Source organism: Bemisia tabaci, chromosome 5 (assembly GCF_918797505.1).
Source record: "Bemisia tabaci chromosome 5, PGI_BMITA_v3".
NCBI classification, from domain to species: domain Eukaryota; kingdom Metazoa; phylum Arthropoda; class Insecta; order Hemiptera; family Aleyrodidae; genus Bemisia; species Bemisia tabaci.
In genome coordinates, this window is record NC_092797.1 from 21,391,020 (window position 1) to 21,412,818 (window position 21,799).

A 21,799-nucleotide genomic window follows, 5' to 3' on the forward strand; every position below is an offset into this window, starting at 1 on the left:
TCAACGACGTGAATAGGTTGATTGGTCTGGAAGTTAATTAAGATGAGTAACAGTTGTAATGACAACTTAGTGTAATTGAGTATTTACACACACATTTTTTAAAGCTTCATCTGAGAGTGCTGAATGAGATGGCTTCGCAGTATATTTTTTACTCTTTTCCGATTTGAGAAATAGGTAAAAAGATAGATTTAAAAGTTAGAAATTGCACCGCCTTTACGTTGCGCTAAGGAAAAACACCGTATGAACCATCAGACGTTGCCAAATTTCCGTCGATAAAAACCGAATTTACTGGGAAAATCGTGAGTATTTCCCCCCCCCCCCCCCAAATTTTCAGACAATATTGACAATTCAATCTAAAACATCTGAAAATTTGAAAGAAAAATGTGCCAAAATATCGTCAAAAATACATGTCTTATCATAGGAAATTTGGCAACTCTCGAATGTCCATACAGCGTTCTTCCTTAGCACGGCAGAATAGTGGCGTCATCCGGCGGCATCTCCCATTCAAATAAATGCATTTTAGTAGATTAGATAATTTTTTCATATAATGTCCATAGGTTCAGTTACACGATCAAATTGAGCCATCAAACTGAAGCTCTGATTGGTGGAAAAAGACCTGAGGTGAGGATGCGACCAATGAGAGGCCCTATTTGATGGCTCAATTTGATCGTGTAACTGGACCTTTTCCTGTCTATCCTCAGAAATTACGTTTTAGGCGAGGAAATTTTGACAATACGATTTTGAATACGCTGTTCTTCCTTAGCGCGGCAGATCTGTGTCCTCGGTGCACGCGAGCCAGAAGCCTTGACACCAGTTACTCATTCAGAAGTCATTCGAACGGTCAGGAGACAGCAAAGGCGCTTTAAATAAAATCGGAAGTAGCGTGGGGGCAAGCGTGAGCGAGGGAAAAGCAAAAAGGAAAATCTAACTCAATAGGACAGCTCGGTCGGTAATGAAATCGAAGACTCGTAAAAGGAGCTCCACGTCGAAATGTAGAGCGCGCGGTCCACGGCAGCGCGGCGCACAGTGGATCGAGTCAATTGGAGAGGTCGGACAAAGTTTGGAAACTTTAAAAGCTTATAACTCCGTTTATACAAAACTTAGAGGTTCTCTAAGTGGTTTCATTGGTTTTCTCGTGAGATTTTCTTCTAAATGCACCCCTTGAAGTTTAAAAATGTGACGAAATAAACATCAAATTTTGCAGTTTCAGTCAAAATTTTCTTGTCCGACCTCTCTAATTGACTCTATCCACTGTGCGGCGTGGGGTGGCCCGCAACCCGCTGCAAAGTTCAAGGCTCGATCCGTGCCGTTGACAAACCGGGGCCTCGGGTCGTTCGCCGCTCCGCCGGGAAAGCCCTTACCCCCGGCGGCGGGGCAACGGCGCCCTTTAATTTCAGCGATCCGAGGCGCTAACCCGCTCGGGAAGCTCCGCGATGTAATCTGTGCGCTTGTCAGTTTGTTTTGTTTCACCTGTCCCCACGTGGGATTCCGGCCTCCCTCCCGAGGCCCGGTTAAGCTTAAAAGCTGAAAAATGAGTTTCGCTCGGAGGAATGCTCCGCGTTACTCTCAATTTGAGTGGGGGGGGGGGGGGTTACATGCCCAAAATGTGGCGCCGGCTGCGAATCCCCGGGGAGTATTTTTGAAACCAAACAAGGCAAGGGAGGAGAACTGCCGTGCTACGGGAAAACGCCGTACGAACATTCGAGAGTTGCCAAATTCCATCCGATAAAATGTTTATTTTTGAGGAAAGCTATGAATTTTTTCCTTTGAAATTTTCAGGGACTTTAGATCAAAGTACGAACAAAATTCTCCTAAAAATTGGAAGAAAAATGTTCATAAGTTTACCAGGAAATTTGAGTTTTATCGAAGGAAATTCGGCAACGCCTGAATGTTCATACGGCGTTCTTCCTTAGCACGGCAGAGAAGAAAGTCCTGAATAAAAATGTGCGTAATTTGTCGGCCGGGTTGTTAACTTGCGGGGGGATCTTTTTAATCCCCCACGGCCCCACGCTCTTTGTTTACCAACACGCACCTTGCTCTTTTCCCAGGGCGACATTTCGTTCGATGTCGGAGGGCTGGTCTCTCCGCGGTGTTCGGTCGCGCACTTTGTAAGTCTGCTAAGAGGGTATTTATTTCCACTGGAGGTAATTTTATCCATCTACGACTTATTTAGTTCAAAAAGTGACTAAAAAAAACTGGGCCACGTTGTCCTCGTTACACCTAAAAAGTCTGGCAACCGTTGATTTGATGTACTGTCTTAAAGTGGCTGAGTTCTGATCTTAAGGTGGCGCTTTCAACGAACACTCAAACTGCTGAAGTGGAGTGCGACTTGAAATTGAGTGAACGGCGGAAATGTTGTTCATTGAAGTGCACGGCGAAATGAGATTCAAATCTACGTGCTCCTGAGTCGAGAAATCATCTAACCGCAAGTTTTGAAGGCGCTTTAAACGTTTGACTTCTCACGTAAGCTTTTCTGCAAAAGACATTTGCGGGCACCGTGGTCATGAATAAATTACCGGTTAAGGCCTCTGTTTTATACTTGGAGATCTTAAAGGAGGGGTAATTTATTGCTATTTACAAACACACATGAGCCAAAATCTTAAAACACGCCTTCTTTCCATGACTAGAAACCTCCTTGAAAATATCTTACGGGGTATTCAAGTCAAGGTGCTTTCAAGTTGCTTCTTTAAATTCTGATCATCTGAAACTGAAAGTGACGTCAATGCAGGGCTTTTCAGTGGGTAACGAATTAACACCAAACGCAATAACAACCTCTTTCAATGCTGTCAATGGAAAAAATCAATGCCTTCTGTGGCTTGGATCTGAGTCAATGCATGAGAGTATCCGACTACGGTCAATCTTCTTAGTTCAACACTACTTGTTTCTTATGCGGAGATGCTCAAAAATGAAATGGACAGCCGAACAGAGAAAGAATAATAGACAAAACGAATCTGTTGTGTTACGAAAAAGAGCACCGACTCTATTCTTGGGTGAAATCCGAAGCGCTTTAGATCACGGGAATACCGCGGCTCATGTCCATTTGGGAGTTACTGCTGTCTTCCATAATGAGGCAGAAATGCGGAGTGCAAGGTTGCAAGGTCGTGCGAAAATCGTGGATTTTACATGGGCTTTCCAGCACGATCTGGCAACAATGGCGGAGCGACACGACGGTGACGACGCCGGCGCCACGCCGCGCCGCGGAAACCGCGACCTTCGATTCGTCCCGCTGCCGTTTCCCAAATTGAGTTTCGTCGCGAAAATATGAGGAAAATTAATTGGATTCATTCGAAGAAAATCCATAAATCTACAAATAGCGATTGACTCATTTCGATCAGGAGCCGTCGCGTCCCACAGATTATCTTAAAATTAAACGCTGCCATCATGCTAATAAATCATTCACCTTTTCTTCACCCGAAAATTACGTGCTTTAACAGAGGTTCCTGAAAATTACTACAAATCTCGATTTTCTGACCAGTTGTTTGGTCATTTCTCCGACTTAAATGGAATGGAGACTTTGCAGTTATCCGAAATTTGGGGCTGGCCATAAATTACGGGATCGGGGGGGGGGGGGGGGTTGGAGCAGAGAGTTGCGTTATTTTGTTTTTATGTGTTAATGGATAGGGACCTACGTCACAGAAGCGTTACAAGGGGGGAAGGGGTCAAAAATGCTGAAAAAGTACGTTGCGTAATTTATGAACGCTCCCTTTGATGAATTTTGTGGCGGTAAAGACTACCGCGTGAGCTGAACACGCGGATACCCTTGTTTCATAAATTGAACAATTATTATTGGCAAATATGTTGTTTCTTGAAATTTTCGCAAACTTTAAATTGAATTGAGGGGCTTGGAGGACATGGCGCATATGTGGAGTTTTTGAAAAACTTGAGATATTAATGAGCTCAAATAAAACTATACCTAATGTATATTCTGTGAAAAATTCGCCCCTAAATTACCAATTTTAAGCATCAGTTTGAATTTTCTCCCCGCCATAAGGATCCACGAAATTCCAAAACTTCAAACACGTATTTCTCGAAGTAGCAAGAACATTTTTCACTCATTTTTATACAGGCTTTCAAGTTACCTTCTGTTTCAAAGTTTTCGGTAGAATATGCTGTTTGAATTATGAAAAAAAGGATGGATAATCTACAGACTAAATGGATCGATGCTCAAGTTTTTCTTTCCGATAGCAGAAGACACCGCGACACGGCTCCGTTATCTCGCCACGCTCACCAGCCTATATTTTTCCGATTGCCGCCAGCGAAAGATGATTTTTTTCCTTTTTATCATCCGAGTTTTCCCCCACCGCGCTCCCCGGTGTGCTTTTTTACAACGCCTCTTCAATAATTGGCGGGTACTATCTTTAATCTGACTGGCACTCGGTGTTTTTGTAGGTTAACCGGTCATGTTTGCCTCTTGATAATTTTATATCTACCTAAACTTCTCGAGTGCTTCTACTTTTGCCCTCCCTCTTTATTCTTACTTTTATTTCTGTTTTTCCTCATTGACTTTTCTCCGAGTCAACAGTGCGTCTGAAAAGATAACTCTTTCCGCTTTTGTATTTAATATTCCTTCATTCCAGTGTAGCTTTAGAAAAGTGTTTCTTCTCTTGTAATTGAGCCCAATTTAAATAGCTACCGCAAGCTCGAAACTTTTGACCCGGAAATTTGCTTCCTTCATCTTCAAATGTAGCATATTTTTAGGTTGCCTTACCTAATAACTCAACATTCTAAGTAAAATCGAATGGTTTAGAGCTTCCGTTTTTGCATTATTTTTCTTTTCCATTTGTTTAATGCCACAACTCGACTTTTTTCGATCGTTTTTGTCAACGACTGACGGTCTACGTGTTTCCGGCCTAGACTGCAAAGTTTTTGAAATTCAAATCTCGCGCCACAGCTGATTGGCGGGAACAAAAAGCTGCGTTTCTGCCAGAGGTGTCGGCAAAAACTTATGAGAGCATACACAAGTTCCACTTACCTTATGCCCAGGCGGGTGAAAAATTTCAGACCTGACTTTTCCCTTTTTGTAGAACCTCAGCCCATAGGAAGACAAAAAGGGGGTAAGAATAAGAAAATGAAGAAAAAATGGAAGAAATTAAGGAAAGTTGGAGAAAGGACACTTGTATTTGGTACTCATTCATGAAAAAATTGGCTCAAACTGCATAATAGATGCACTGGAAAAAAAAAACACATTGGATCTAGAGTCCAGACTCTTAAAAACATCGACGAGAAAAAGTACTCTTGATTCAATCAGAATCTAGCTTAAATCAAGAACCAAGCCACTTAATTTAAGCGGATTTCGTTTTGATTCAAGCAAAAATCCGATTGAATCAAGAGTATTTGTTCTTGTCAATGTTTTCAAGAGTCTGGACTCTAGATCCCATGTGTTTTTTTTTTCCCAGTGCGCTTTGAAATTTCAACTATTTTCTGTGGAAGCCCCCCGGAAGCCCCCTGCACCCTCCCCCCTCCGTTCGAGATGTCTGGATCCGCGTTTGGCCTCAGCCGCTTTACGTTTGAGAGTTGAAAGGGTTCTGAGTTGCACTGCGAAATGCCTCGCCGAAGCGATGCGGCCGGTGCGGCGCGACGAGGTTGTGCACTTGTGCAGACTGCAGCGCGCATGGGCATAGCGTTCGGCGCTGCGCGTTGCAGGCGTGGAATCGAAGATGAAAGTTGTTGTCGGTGCCTCTGCCGATGATGTTGGTTCGTTGCGTCATAACTGCAGTTGTCCGTCGACACCTGTAATTATTAGTCGACTGCTTCCTCGTCTGCCGCTGCACGCGTGTCAGCCCTACCAGCAGGCAACAGACTCAACTCCAGCCAGCTTGTTCATTATAGCTGTCTCAGCTCCTTACCTTGAGCCACCATCGCCACCTCTCACGCCACCACTATTAATACCACTACTAACCACTACTGCCACTATCAATACTGTAAACTTAGCTCATTTTTTTCCGCTCGTCGCCGCAAGAGTCTGTGGATGCTTCCATCAGGTGCTTTTTATGCTATGCTTGGAGCTGCGGGCTGATAACTGAAATTGATAGACAAAGGAGATAACAAGAAAATGGAGTGCTCTCATTGGTTGAAACGGGTGGTCAGGTCTGAGAGGGAGAGTGGTGGGCTAATTGGGCCGCGTTTAGCAGAAAGGAACCAAGCCACATCAGCTATTGCCTTTAACTTGGCAATTCAATGTTTTTACCAGAGGATGTTTGTGCGGATTCTTTAGAAAATTTGCTGAAATGTGCACGAAAATACGCATAACCATTTTCATATAAAAAATCAAACTGCCTAGTTGAATTTGGCAATAGATGATGTGGCTTGGTTCCTTTCTGCTTGACGCGGCCCAACAATGGGTTTCTCGTGGATTGCCCTTAGTTGGTCTATTACTTACGTCCTTTATCCATTGCAACCATCCGCTTCCACCAATAGAATCGCTCCTTTCTCTCTTTTTATTTTTCGTCTATCGCTTTTTCCATCAATATTTCATCTTTCTCTGTCTTTAAAAGATGAAGTTTAGTTTGTTCCCGGAACATCCAGAGAATTGACGTTTTCTCTCAAGCGTCTCCAATTTTGGTGCGTGATTCCTAGTGTAAGAATCTCGGTATGAGCAAGCTTTCGCGAATCGTCCATAGAGGGGAGAGGGGAAGGAGGAGTCGACTTGGGGAGCTAACTCCGAGACGATTGCTAAGGCGTGCAATTTCAGCCCGGGAGCGGCGGGGCGGAGCGGCGAGGCGCGCAGTGACGTTGGGTGCCCCTCGTGGCGGCGTTTTATTCGGAAGTTTATTTTTATTTGAATGTCGTTGCGTTGTCGTTCTCGGCTCCGTCTGCACGTACAGACGTCCATGTCGTCGTCCTAGTCATCGCACTCGTCGGGACGCTGAGACGGGAGCGAGACGCGATGACACGATGATGGTGAAGTGCTGTTCTGTTCTGCCGAGTGCGGCCCCGGCCCGCGCCGCAGTATAGCCCAACCTGCAGAGCGCCGCTGCCGCTTCTGCTAGGTCTCCGGCCACTTCGCGAAAAGAGACGTATGCAGGGTGCCCCAATATTAAGAAGTACGAATATTGAAGGCGTCGATTCTTTGGGTCCAGAAAGGACGTTTTTGTGGTATATTTTTTTTTCCAAAAACGCTTTCCCTAGGGGCCCCATTATCCCCATATAATCCCCTATATTATCCCGTATTAGTCCTTATTATCTAAAAAGACGATGAGTAATAGCGGAAAAAAGCAGGTGACATTTTCTCAATATATTTCAACGCTGAATCTAATTAGAGGTAACGTCGAAACCTCCCCTCACCGCAAAATGAGTTTTCCCTTTTTTGGAGGTCAGCAATAAAAAGAGCACTAAAAATTATCCCCAGATACCGATTTTCATTAATATTTGTTCATAAACATTGTCACAGTGTTAAAAAGATGATTTTTTTGCTCCAACTTCGGGGGGCCGTGGCTCCCAGAGAAAGCGTGTTTGGAAGAAAGTTATACCACAGAAACGTCTTTTTTTACCCAACGAATCAACTCCTTCAATATTCGCACTTACTCCTGGGACACCCTGTATTTTGAAGACCCCGCACTATGCACGTCTATTTTTCATTGGAAATACTTTTTCTCGACCTCAAATCTTCATCAGCTGTAAAACATGTTCGGTTAAACTAAAAACTTGAAAAGTTCTTGTTTACGATGTTCCGTACTCTGCCAGTCAGTGCGCCTTCAATAACAGATAATACAATTTGAGCGACTCAGGAGCAGTAATAGTTGCTTGCAGCAGTTTGACTGGGATCGTTCGTTTTTAGCATGATATTAGCTGATTAAAAGTTCTATTTACGGTACTCCACGCTCATTCTTAGCAGTTCTCCTGCAACAGCGCAATAACGAAATTCGAGCATCTTGATGAACATCCTTTTCCAAAAAAATTCCTCCTCCGGATGTGTCCCACTTGGATTACATTTTGCAATAAGGAACCATTATTTCTGGCTCATTTTAGAAACAACATATATGCCATTGATTTCCCTATGCAGATACGTGCTTTTATGGAAGAGCTAGAGATAGTGGTTCCTTATTGCAAAATGTAATCCACTTGGCATTATAGCTGGGTGCAACTCACTATTTGCTGCTGCAATTTGAATCGTGCCCCTGCACCCCCCCCCCTTCATCCCCCCGTCCCTCAGAATCCTTCATAGTGCTCGAGTTATTAATTGCTGTCTCAGATCTGAGAACTGCAGGATTGCGCTCTTTCTAGAAGTCCCGCAACCTCTTCGTTCCCCTTTGCGAATTTCTTGCAAATCGTCTATATATGAACGATTTGAAGAGCTGTTGACGAAGAAGAATAATCGATCGTGACTCTCAAAACTCGTCTAATCACGCACTACCCACGGAATTATGCCAAGATGAATTTTTTTTGGTGAAGATCTCGCTTAACGCTGTTTCATTACTGAAATTTTAGGGATTCCTATTTGAACTGGACTATCCTGTCACCGCGTTACCGTGTATGAAAAATAGTAGCCGTGCGAATAAAGAACGTAAGGGATTACATACTTGTTTATACTGAAAAAGCCTCACAGATTCTCTTATCCCACGTGGAGTTGAGCACTCTGTTTAGTGCAACCTAACATCATGTTCTTATTTTGCATTTCTAAAATTTTAAGGATTCCTACCGAAACTGGACTATCTTGTCACCGCGTCTGTTATGCTGAAAAAACCTCACAGCACACCCTCTTTTCCTGTGTGGCGTTGAGTACTTTTTTGCGGCCTAACTTTATTCTTGCCGTGTTCCTATTGCATTCTTTTCTTCGCCAAATATTGATCCAAGGGCTCCGAGGTGTTGATTCTTTTTCGTTTCCAATCACGATGTCTATCGATCATCGTTAAGCTGTCTTTCAGCGCATCATTTATTTTCACCTGCTGTCAAAATGACAGAGCGAGCGCCGAGCGGTGAGCCACGCTGCTGTGCTGCGCAAAAACACCGTATGAACCTTCAGATGATGCAAATTTTCCGTCGATAAAAATCGAATTTTATTTCTCAATGAATGTTTTGCTGAACTTTATCTATAATTCATCTAGCGTGTCTTTAATTTTAAAATGAATTCATTGATACGTTCAGAGTGCTTCCATTTCCCGGAACTAGTTCCAAATTCCGGAAATTTTGAGATTTTCCCCGGAACTCTTGAAATTTCCGAAATGTTCCGGATCTTTTGCATTTTCCGGAACTTTCTCGGAACTTATGATAAAATCTAAAAGGAATCTCGGAACTTTTGACGGCCATATTGTGGGATACATTGGAACAAAAAAGTTCCGAATCCCGGAACTTTTGACGGGCATGGAATGGGAGCGCTGGATACGTTTTCTCGTAAATTAATATTGCGGCGGAGGAAATTTTGCAACGTTCGAATGTACATACGGCTGTTTTTCATAGGACGACAACACAGCACGGCGACCGCGCCGGGAGCCGGGAGCCAATCGGAGTCAATTATATAGGGCAATGGAACTTGGATGAAAACATTTATCTTTTAACCTTGAATCGTAATTACCTCTTTTTGTTATCAAGAGGTCATTGCGATTAATCTCGCTTCTCCGCGTATGCGCGCGTTTCATGTGTGAGCGATCGGAGCGTCGCACGGTGGATCGAGTTAATAGGAGAGATCGGACAAAATTTGGAAACTTTGAAAGCTTAAAACTCTATTTATACAAAATTTTGAGGTTATAAAAGTGAGTCCATTGGTTTTCTCGTGAAATTATCTTCTAGAAAAACTCCCAAAAATTTAAATTGTGACGAATTAGACATCACAATTTGCAGTTTTTGTTAAAAATTTCATGTCCAACCTCTCTAATTGCCTCGAGCCACTGTGCGTCGCTACCTTCTCCTTCGTTGCCTCCCACTTCTCATTCTTCGCCTCGTTCTTCGATTACGCTTTTTAATTCGGTCTTTTTTGAATTGGACGGATTTATGTCAAAAGGATCCATGTCTCAAGCGAACCCTATGCACGTAGTTCCTTTCAGCATTATACGTCCAATTGTTCGACCTCGGTAATTGGTCCGGATGGGAAATTGATTCTGCCGCTCTGCGTTCCGTTCCGTTCGATCGGCCAATATTTTCGATTCGACTAATCGATTCTCGCTTCGGTCGTTGTGCTGTGCTTTCGCGTAAGGACGGGTTCACTCCAGTCCATCTCCGTCGGCACCGCCCATCTCTTTTGAGCTAATCATGCCTGTCTCTCCTATTTTTATCCCCTTTCGTTTTACTCGTCGTTTGATTTCGCAGTGCACTCGTCTGATATCGTTTGTCGCTTTGCTTTGACTCCAGGTCAGGAAAGTGTGAGAATCGAACGGCAGACATGTTTGGAAAGCCTTGTTAATACCCCAGCTCAAAGTTGGGGAAAGGTAGCGGGTAGCCAACCAGCTGCAGCGGGCTGATTATTGAAATTGTTAGACAAAGCTATAGACAAAAAAGACATAGGGAATATGGAACGATCCTTTTCGTTGGAACGGATAGTTGTCATCGACTATAAGGGGGAAAATAATGGACTAACCGAAGGGTCTATCGGGGATTGCCGTTAATTAGTCTACTATTTACCTCCTTTGTCTATTGCAACCACGAATTTCTTGCGCTAAGTGCGTTTCAATTCAACTATACTCATTCCTATTCGGGTGTGTTTCGCGAAAGTTCTGCTCCTCTCTGTAGATTTTTTCTTCCTCCTTTTTTATATGTATATCATACTCGCAACATGTGCTTTTGAAATCGTTTCGAAATAGTAACAAATATTTTCTACTTATTTTTGTTTCAGATCAGTGTCAAGAGTTAGACAAGCACCAGTTCATCCAGAATAACAACGTAAGTTTGACGTATATTAAAAACTGAATATTCTGTTTTACTCTCGGCCCTTTCTGTCAATTTTGCCCATCTTTATTTTTTTCACAATTAAGAAGAGGAAGAAAATACTCAAGCTCCTTCGTAATTTTTGTACTTTTTTTGGACGGGAGGGAGTTTAGAGGGAACGTCTCGTTTTTTTTTCATTTATGGAGGTTACGCACTCTCAGTACAAGTGCGTTATAACGACGGAGGTGGTAAAATAATCATATTTTAACGTTACATATTTCACATCTTTTGTTAACTTTATCGGTCATACTTTATCAAATTTTGTGGAAACTTTTTCTTACCGCGATATTTTCAACTAAGCTGTGCTAGAAAAATCGGTAAGAAAAAGTCTCTACAAAATTTGTTACATATTCTATGAAAATGCGTGTGTAAAAACCGTTGTTTCCGACGCATTGTTAATAGGAGCATTGCAGATGGGTCGTAGCCAGAGCGGCTGAAATCCAGTCGCTTTCAGACGTGAGAAAAAAAGGGGGATAAGATGAGAATATAACACCGGGGACCCTAGAGGGGAAACCCCAGTTATTTTGAGCTCATGAAGAGCCGCGCCATTCCCGACGTGATCCCTGTCTATAGTTCTGGTGAATTCGGTGACACGCTTGTCTTCGCGAGCGAATAGACGAACCGCGAACGTTTCCTTCGTTCCGAGATGCCCCCATCACAATGCCCCTCTCCGGACGCGACGAGACGATATTGTGACCCCATTTTCCCGAAACGTATCTCCTAAACTTGGCATGCAATCGTGTCTGCCTTGCCGTTTTTGGCCCCGGAATCACCAACCCCCTTGCGATTCATCACGATTTCATCGTCGAAACGGCAACACGGAATCGCGTTTGTCGGAGCACAGACTTTCCTCCAACCCATTCTGCATGTATGTGCAATGTGCAGTTTTTTGCCTCCCCTCCTTCCCTCCTTTCCCCTCCTCCCGCCTCGTTTTATGACCGTCTCGGCCGCACTGGGCGCACTGCTTCTTGAATTCCCGTCGAGCCAAAACAAAAACCATCCCGCCTTCTGGCGTTTCCTCCCCCTTTCGACTGATGTCTATTTTGTTTGGTCTGCACCGTCTGCTGCACGGTTTGGTCCCGCTCCCAACTTTTCCGCAGTTCCGACCGACTATAAATATTGTGGATTTCCGGAGTAATTCGCGGGGTGGGCTACTGGACGCATCGGCCGAACCATCATACTGCGCTAGTTCGCAATGCTGATATTCCTCTTCAAATGGATCCAAAATAATAGATCCTAGGTGATGCAATCCTCCTTGACAGAAATCGATTGTTTTACATGCATTTAAATGGGTGAAGTTCAGTGTCGCCAACTTGTAAGCTCCCCTCTACGCAAGTGCACGCGTCAATTCGATCGAAAGCCAGGGCCGGATTAAGTGGGTGGCCCATGGCGGCAAATCTAAGGAGCGGCAAAAATTTGCAATTTTTTAAAGTGTAGGTATAAAAAAAAATCGGATTTATAAAAACAAAATTACAAACGAGAAAAGGCGACAAAATCTCTCATTTCCTGAGAGTATAGTAATTTCGAATTTTGTCGTCTCTTAGTGATACGAGAGACAGCACCCTCAATAAGTCAAGTTACGAAAGAAACCAAACACGCAATTTGGCCTAGAACGGCGGGACTTGGAGAGAAATGACAACGAGGACTTGAGATGAAAAGGAGAAGCCCTCGACGCGGCGATCGGCATGTAACACATAATAGCGCCTACAAGACTGCACGAATACTTCACGCATTGCATCAAACACAGTGCGGTCGTTGCGTTCATTGCGGTCAGCGTGAAACGGATAGCGCCTACAAGAGTACATGAATACTTCACGCATTGCGCCAAACACAGTGCGGTCAGCATGCAACGCATGGCGCCTACAAGACTGCGTGAATACCTCACGCATTGCGTCCAACACAATGCGGTCTGCGCGGCGGGACGGCGGAAGTTAATATCATTAAACCACATTCATGTTCATTATTTCATAATGTTTTCGTCCATTTCTTATGAATGGTAGACCTTGTCCACACAGAGATAGGTTTACGAGACTTAACTTTCGCGCAAAGTTCCGTGAACTTTTGCTAGTAGTGTTAACAGGGCTTTCCCAAAAAATGTGTCCAACACGAGTAAATGCGTCTTATGCACCCCTCCCCCGCTGGCACGTTCATTTGATTGTTTTTATCGAGTTTCAAAACGAATGAGAAGGGAGGGGCAAAATACAGGCGGCCCATGGGCGGCAACTAGGTGAATCCGGCCGTGTCGAAAGCAGCAGAGTATCCTCAACTATGTTTTTCATTTACAATGATTAATTAAGGGATCGACAGATGGATGTTTTTCAGCGGCGAAGCTTGAATGATCGATTATAGATATTTCCCCATTTGAAGCTATGGTGAAAGACCGATTACCGATTATTAAGGTGTTCGTTGCGAACACCCTGTTCATCGATCCTTTTTCATAGGTTCAAATCGCAGATCAATCGATATATCGCAAAGCACGTCACGCCCCACCGATGTTTTTAATCCCTATGGTACGTGGAAAGGGAAAGGTACATTTCTTGAGTTTGGTCTTGCAAAAGCTCCATTCCCAAAAGTTGTATTGAAACTTATGGATACCACAAGGAGCCTGATGGTTGGTCAAACGTCTATCCGAATGAAACATCAGCAACTTAAAAATGGACGGATGGACACCATACTATACTTACTCACAGAGACAAAATACATAGGTTGTCCCAAAAGTACTGCACGTTTTTTTTTTTTTGGACGAACGGTAGCAGATATCAAAATGCGGTTTGTGTAGTCTTAAAGACAGAGCAATTACCGATAAAACAACACAAATCCGAGCTCTCTAAGTCAAAAAATGACCAAGTTACAGGGTTTTGAAAATGGCTTCCAGAGGGGACCCCTACGGAAATTTTAGCTTCTTTTCTGGAAAAAAAACAAAGATTTAAAGATTCAAGATCAATTGGTTTTATTAAATCAATTTTACACAATCTTACCAAGATTACTGGCATTTAATCCTCTTCACTTGACGACTGGACACTGGTTTCCTTCTCAAAATACCTTCCATCGCTTGCCACACAGCGCCGCAACCGTTCTTCCCACTTCTTCAAACATGTTTTTTCGAATTCTTCTTGCCTGATGTTCTTCAAGAAAGTTTCAACAGCTCTTTTTATCTCGTTGATGGAGTTCAATTTCCTGCCTCTTAAGCCCTTTTTCAGCGTAGGGAATAACCAAAAATCGCAGGGTGCAAGGTCTGGGCTGATATCATGTTGCCAACTTCATTCGATCGCGATGATTTCTCTGTAGAATTTTTGATTAATCAAATCTTTGTTTTTTCCAGAAAAGAAGCTAAAAATCCTGGAGGGGTCACCTCTACAAGTCATTTTCAAAACACTGTAACTTGGTCATTTTTTGACTTAGAGAGCTTGGATTTGTCTTGTTTTATCGGTAATTGGCCGGTCTTTAAGACTACACAAACCGCATTTTGATATCTGCTACCGTTCGTCTAAAAAAAAAAACAATCAACTCTTTGTTTTTTTCCCGGAAAAGAAGCTAAAATTTCCGTAGGGGTCCCCTCTGGAAGCCATTTTCAAAACCCTGTAACTTGGTCATTTTTTGACTTAGAGAGCTCGGATTTGTGTTGTTTTATCGGTAATTGCTCTGTCTTTAAGACTACACAAACCGCATTTTGATATCTGCTACCGTTCGTCCAAAAAAAAAAAACGTGCAGTACTTTTGGGACAACCTATGTAACATGAACGAATGGTTAGTATTGAATGCGGAACACAGAATAACCTATGAGCCTTCGGTAATTGGTTGATTCTGGAGTTTCCCGTTGATTTCTCTGCTGAATTCACCGCAGACTGCACCAAAATCAACACAAAATTTGGGTTGATTTGTGATTTGCTTCCTACATATATCGAAAGAGTAACTTAAGAACACAGATATGTCTCTCAGTGTAGGTGGAAAACTAATGTTTACTTGCTGTATATCTGTTCTCCCGAGACTTTATTTTTGTGTATGCATTGGCGCTAAATGATGCACAAACTTAGAGATGACCTGAAATAAAAATGAAAATTAAAGTCTTGGTTTGCGATCGTAATTCGGAAGAGCTCTGAGTATGAACTAGACAAGGGAAATTAGCAAGAGCGGTCATGCAGTCACTCGTCACTCATTGAATCGCTTGCTTGCATCGATTTTTGAGTCCAAGTTGTACGGATTCTACATTATTCACGATACCTCAGCTTGGAGGGAAGTGCTCGAGAGGGGAACGGGGAGGGGGGAGGGCGAGAGCAGTGACTGGACTGGTGAATCAGTCGCTCAGTGCTTTCGATAGGCTCCCAACGGAGAAAAATTGCAAATCGGAGTCAGAATTAAAGCCGGGCACCCGTATGGTAAATTGATGAGAAATTGGAATTCTAAAAGTATAGAAATCGTCTCTCTGTAGAGCTAGCATACGTTAAACAGAGTTGCCACAATCAAGACAAACCAGGAAATATCAAAGAATTTTCAAAAGTCGAGGAAACCTGGAAAAGTCAGGGAAAAATTGTGTGGTCGCCTGTATTTGTTTTCCAGAATGGGTTGGAGGTTTTCAACAGCAAATTTTGTTTGAGAACTCCTTTAAATCATGTTTGTTTAACCTTCTACAGCCTGATTGTTGAAATTTTGTTTTTGTCTATTGGACTGGACACGACAAGACTGAGATGTAATGGAGGTATGTGATTGGTCGGTTTCGTCGCGGTCGCCAATCTCACTTTTTCGTGCTTTTCTCGGGCTGATAAATCGACAAACTATAGGCATCCCTTCTGCTTCTACCGGTTTTATTACTTACTACTTTAATTAAGATGCGATGTTATTCAAGAAGCATTATACGAAGGAATCACCAGCTTTCCACACTTTACCGATTTTGTACCTCTGTGCGGGAGTGCGGTATGAGGTCAGCCCCCTGCCCTCCCCGCTCCGACTAGTATTGCACTGCAATCTCCGTGCACTTTTCCTTCACCCTCGCCTCGCTCGGAGCCGCCAGGAAAGTTTACCATGCCCTTTCTCCCGCCCCCGGCCCTCCCCCTCGTCGGCGTACCCCATCGCCTGTCACCTACCCTTTTTCCATCGGCCTGTCTAGTGTCAATATCGATCACCCGCCTCGCTGCCGGCTGCAATCCTACATCCCCGCGCCCCCTCCCCCCTCTCGGGCAACCTAACCTATTTACCATTACGTTTACGAGGTTTCAAGATCGACTTACGCAGGCTAATCCCCGAGGGGGTTCCAAGTTCCGAGCCTGCCTTCCCCGGAAACGCAACCCGCTCTTCTTCGCTCGGCGCGAGACTCACGGTTTTGCGATCCGTCGAATGCGAAGGGCAGATGCGCGTATTTCAGACAAAACAATGTAACTGCACTTGAACGTTGCCAAATTTCCACTCGCAAATTGTATATTCTACGCGGAGACTGTTGACTTTTCCTGACTGGAAAAATTCCTGATTTTTCTTTGTCTTCCCCGGAAACGCAACCCGCTCTTGTTCGCTCGGCACGAGACTCACGGTTTTGCGATCCGTCAAATGCGACGGCAGATGCGCGTATTTCAGACGAAAGAACGTAATTGCACCTGCATGTTGCCAAATTTCCACTCGCGGATTGTACATTCTACGCGGAGACCGTTAGGTTTTCCTGGCTGGAAAAATTAATAGTTTTTCTTTTCTCTGCGCGCCTAAATTAGCAACATATTGGACAGAAGTTGCTTGGCAATGTCCTTGTAAAGAAAGAGAATGGTTTGTGTCAATTTTGCAACTTTGGAATGAAGTTGCGTTTTTCTGTCTGGGAAACGACGATTCATGCACATCGTATGGGTGTTGAACTTAGGACAATTGGACTACATTTTGCAATTTGGAACTATAAATTCTAGCCAGGTTTAAAAACAACGTATGTGCCATCAGTTTCCCTATGCATATAAGTGTTTTTCCAGAAGAGCCAGAATGTATAGTTCCTAATTGCAAAATACAGTCCAATTATGTCTCTCAATTACTTTCATCGTTGAAAATTGTTCGTACCTAACACACGGAGAAATTGAGGAACGCAGCATGATTATCAAAATATCTTACGGGAGAAAACTTCGATAAAATTTTAGAATGAAAAATCCAGGAAATTAACCGGGTGGCTTTTCTGAATATTAATGTAGAATTGTCACCCGCAGGACCTTTAAGTGGAAAATTCATCGGTTGATACCTTTCCATGAAAATGCGTCCAATTATGACTAAAAGCCATAAATATTGAGATATCTGCATGAAATCGTGCGCGGACGACCGAAAATCGACTTGCTCGTGTCGTCATTATTTAACGAGCCATCCCCACTCGGGTTTTACTTGCAGCAGACAAGAGCCGTTTCGCCGACGTAACTACTGTTTTAGTGGCTCATTAAATTGATGCTTCTCCGTGCATTTATTGCAAATAGAGGACTGGAGGGTAGAAAACTCGCGTTCAATTCTAGCTCTTTTAGAGGTGATTCAACTACTTCATGTATTGTATGCTTACGGTCACATTACTAGCCCCCAAAAAAAAACACTAAAGCTTAACCAGTAGGTAAATATACCTAACCGATATTATTTTAGGGAAGTAACTTCTGGGTCAAATATTTACGCAAGTGTACGCAACAGGACATTACACTGTATGTTTTCCAGAGCAAAAATACCGCTCGCGAAAATAATAAACCCTACCACTTCACCGGTGCATTAATTGCTCGATTTAAACTTTGCATGAACGAACGTGGCTATAGTCACTAAAAATACTACTACAGTACTATGAATTATAATTTACATGGTACTTTAAAAGCCGAAGACTTGCTCCCCGGTTGACGAATGGCCGATTTTGTGCCAGAAATCGAAGAAATCGAAACGAGGATATAGGAATGTGAGAGTGGGCTTGAAATACAAAAACGTTACCTTTCTTTTTTGTTAATTAAAGAACTTCGTTTCTACGAAAAATAAGATGTTCCAAATTGTTTTTCCTGTCTCGATGAGATTCTGACTCTGAGGTCATTACAAGAATTCAATCGGGGCAACAGGAATTTCGTTTGTCTCAAAAAGAAATCCAATGATGAAATTATCAATCGGAAAATTTTTCTCTGTGTATCAGTCCTTGGCTCTTGACTTGTCAATCCAAGGAATCAATACTCTATGCACTGTCAATAATATGTTCGCAGATTATGTGAAACCAGTGTATAAATTTTAAGGATCTCTAGTCTTGCGCCCATCGGTCAGTTCGATTTTTTATATTTTCCAGTTTTCTCGCCACTCAGTCCTCCATAATCGGATCTCCTGATTAGCTTGAGGTCGTAAAAGGCGGCTTTTTCTAAAATTATCGTCTCGGATCTTTGATCCAGCGCAGCGGCCGAGGAAACGAAGAAGCGTAGTTCTAGTTGTTTGATTTACGAGAAAATTAAAATCCGTCGTCTGGTTTTCTCGCATAGCTCAGTTATGCGAGTAAAGCTGCAGCACTTTACTATTCCCCTATCATCCGATCGTACACGTTGCCAAGTAACCTTATCGTTAGCGCTGTTTCATTTACGACTGGAACATTCTGCAATCCAAATCCCTCGCTGTCCTAGTTCCAAGGGATTACTGGACTGATATCGGTTATCCCTTCATAGATCAATACCACATTATACTAATGCGTTTGTGCCCAAAGCTCAACTTCCAGGGTCGTATAAATCACGTACGCTGTCTAAACTTTCCCTTAGCTAAGAGATGATCCTATCGTTTCCTTTCTAGTTAGAGATGGCCCAAATAATTTTTTTCGAACGTGAAGTATTCTCTAAAATATTGTGTCATGAGACGGCTATAGTTGGCAATCTCTGACCTCATTTTATCATTGTCCATTATTATTACCCATTTAATCATTGCTAACAATTGTGTATGTTACAATGTTCCCTTTTTGTAATTTCGTACATCTTGAACACAGAATTTTTCCGGCTATAGTAACCTGTGGTTTTGGTACAAGAAACTGAACTTTACCTCGGCTTACCAAAATTTGGTTCTTGTGGCCGAAAACTTCGGTTATATCTGAACGAAAAAAGGTTTTTGTTTAACATGAAGCGAATTCATTTTCTAGCTGTACTAGTTTTGCATTTGTTAAGCTACTACTATTTTGACGGGCTCCCGTTTTATTTGATCCAGCAATGAGAACCAATTTTGCCGGATCGCGATCAGTTTCGTCCGAAAAAGAAGTTTTATAACTAACACAAACGTATATTTTACATGAGAATTGGATGTATTTCTGTTAAACGGAAATAAGCGGCAAATTGAGTTCCTTTCGAGGATTTTAGAATCCCTCCCTTTCTCCCACGATGAATCTTAGTTCCGTTTGATAGAAATACGTCCAATTGGTAAAGTATTTTTTTTTTATAACGTGGCACCGCTGTGAGTAAGTATCGAGGGTTTTTGCGTTAGGCTCAAGATCGGTCGGTGATTCAGGATAGGCCAGGTCGGGACCTGGATGTTTTCATCTGTGAAATTATGGTGCGTCGAATTCTGGATACTTCCAAGTTAGCTGCGTAGATTCTTGGAGCAGGTATATCTTCAGCCTGAGGCTTGTCGGATGAGATCTGTGAAATGAGGTGTGCCGCTGTCCCCTATAAGTAACTCATCACCGGGCTTATTTTTTAAGCTCTTAAGTATCGAATGACGACGCACTGCATCAGAGAGCAGGGCCGGATCCAGCAATTTGGCAACACCGGATTTTCTCTATTTAAACCTATGCTAAACAATCGATTCTTATCGGAGCACCTGACCCATCCAAGGATCGATATATTTCCATAGGTTTAAACGGAGGAAAGACAATGTTGCCAGTTTGCTGGCTCCGCCAATGTTAGCGATTCGACCACAGCAAGCTCCGTGCGTGCTATGATGCACCACCAAGTCAAGGTTTGTTTTCATTCTCAAATTTTCTTTATTTCTTGATACATGTAGTTGTGGTCAAAATTTCAATAAACGTTAGAATAAAGAAAATGAAATACATTTTCCTTATGTTCTTTGAGAAGAAAACCAACGAAGAATTTTGAAAGTAAATTTGCAATTAAGAAAACTATCAACCCTCTATGGCGTAGCGTTACGAATTCATAACAACGTATTTTGGGGGGTTTTTAAAAATTGAACCTTGCCCCTCTGGCACGATTTTGCATATTTTCGTCATTTTTTCTCTGTTTTTGAAAAATCGGTTCCCTTCAATTTAAAATTTTGGAAAAAAATTTGGTACTCTACTTTTTTCATGCAAGCTACAAAATAGATTAGGGTCCCCTGTACTCTGAGATCTGAGATCCAAAATTAATTCATGACATTGAAGGTTCAGTGAAACTTTGCAACATCGCTGCACCAGAAAGCTCCTCATGCTCTGATCCTCCGATAAAGTAACGTCCTAAATTCCGAATAAAATGTCAGAATTAAAATCCCAACTCCCAGACACGTGAAAGAGAGCACGGTGATAAAGCTTAAAGAGAGAAAAATTAAAGAGAGCCTCGGATGGCTGCAAATCGATCCGGGCTCAGGGCGAGGCTCGTCGAAGGGCCCTGCAGAGCGGGAGGGGCGGACGCGGCGGTGCGGGGGGGGCGGTGAAAGGAGGGGAAAGTGTAGTGCAGTGTGCACGACCTGGCATTCACCCATATACCGGGACCCCGGCCCGGCACAGCACAGCGGCGGGCGTCGGCAGGGAGGGGCGCAGGGTGTCAGGGCGGAGGGGGGCGCTGAGCCTGGATTGCCCTTGTCACTTGCTCCACATCCTTCTGCACTTGTGGCAACCGGCAAGTTCGGTCGGCCCTCAAAGCCTTGCACTCGAAAATGTACCGCCTCTAGAGTTACACGTATTATCGCGCTGCAATGAACATGATCGTCGGTGCAGGAAGTGCAGCTCTCGCTTCCTTTTCGCTCGGAAATCATGGAACCATATGGATTCAGTGCAACAGAAAAGAGCCAAGTTTTTTTGGCTTAGTTGCCTGGAGTGGACACTAAGCGGTTGGTTCCTCTCTCTAAATTGACTGCATCGATTATTGGAAATCTATGATGAACCAGTGGAGTGGCGTGATTTGCGATGTATCGATCGATCTGCCACATAAACGTATGGAAAATGATCGATAAAAACTGTGCTCGCAAGGAACACATTAATAATCGGTCCTTTACCTACTGTAGCTTCAAATGGGATAATATTGATAGTCGATTATCACGCCTCGCCACTGGATAGGACCAACCGTGCACTTGGTTCCTCTCTTTGAGTTGATTTCAGCAACAAGAAATCTGGGAGGGAATTTGTGCTTCTGATTCGACCACACCAACATCAAATCTGAGAGGTAAGGAGCTAATTGTGTACTTGGTTTCTTCCTCTGAATTGGTTTCGCTCAACTAACAGGAGCTCTGTGAGGGAACCAATCGTACGCTTGGTTCCACTCTTTGAAATGATTTCACCAACATGAAATCCGAGAGGGAACCGATTGTAGAGAAGGAACTATTTGTGAAAATGGTTCTTTTCTCCGGATTGATTTGGCTTTTTGCATCCAGGAGATAGAGACCAAGTAATTAAATGTTACAGAAAAATAAGAATTTTCGCAGCCAACTTTACTTTCTTGATCAAACACAAACAAACGAAACTCTTGCAGCTCATTCAAATTACAATTTTGACTGGAAAACTTTTCCGTATGAGGAATAAAGCAGACATTCACCCACAAACAGACCTCAGAATTTGTCTGTTTCATTATTTTGTCTCCATCTCTCCATCCATCTCACTTACTTTGAATTTTTTCATCTTAATGGGGGTTTTTTGGGGGAGGGTAGGGGTGGAGGGGTCCAGTTAGTTTTGATTTAGACAAGCTGTCAATATGGCACCTTAAATTTATCACGAAATTTTCCCGCTTCTCCGTGATACCTTTTTTATATTCAAGGCAAATAGGTCATTGGAGCCTGTGCCTGTTCGCACAATTCCAAG

At 43.0% G+C, this 21,799-nt stretch overlaps 1 protein-coding gene across 2 annotated transcripts in view; it reads left to right on the top strand.

Moving 5' to 3' along the window:
* The window catches only part of LOC109036570 (ecdysone receptor), a 289,601-nt gene that overhangs the window by 182,130 nt on the left and 85,672 nt on the right, over positions 1–21,799 (top strand). For both annotated transcript variants that reach the window (XM_019050871.2, XM_019050872.2), the window contains one exon: positions 10,766–10,812. The gene's annotated coding sequence lies outside the window, so the exon portion shown is untranslated. The remainder of the gene's footprint in view (positions 1–10,765; positions 10,813–21,799) is intronic.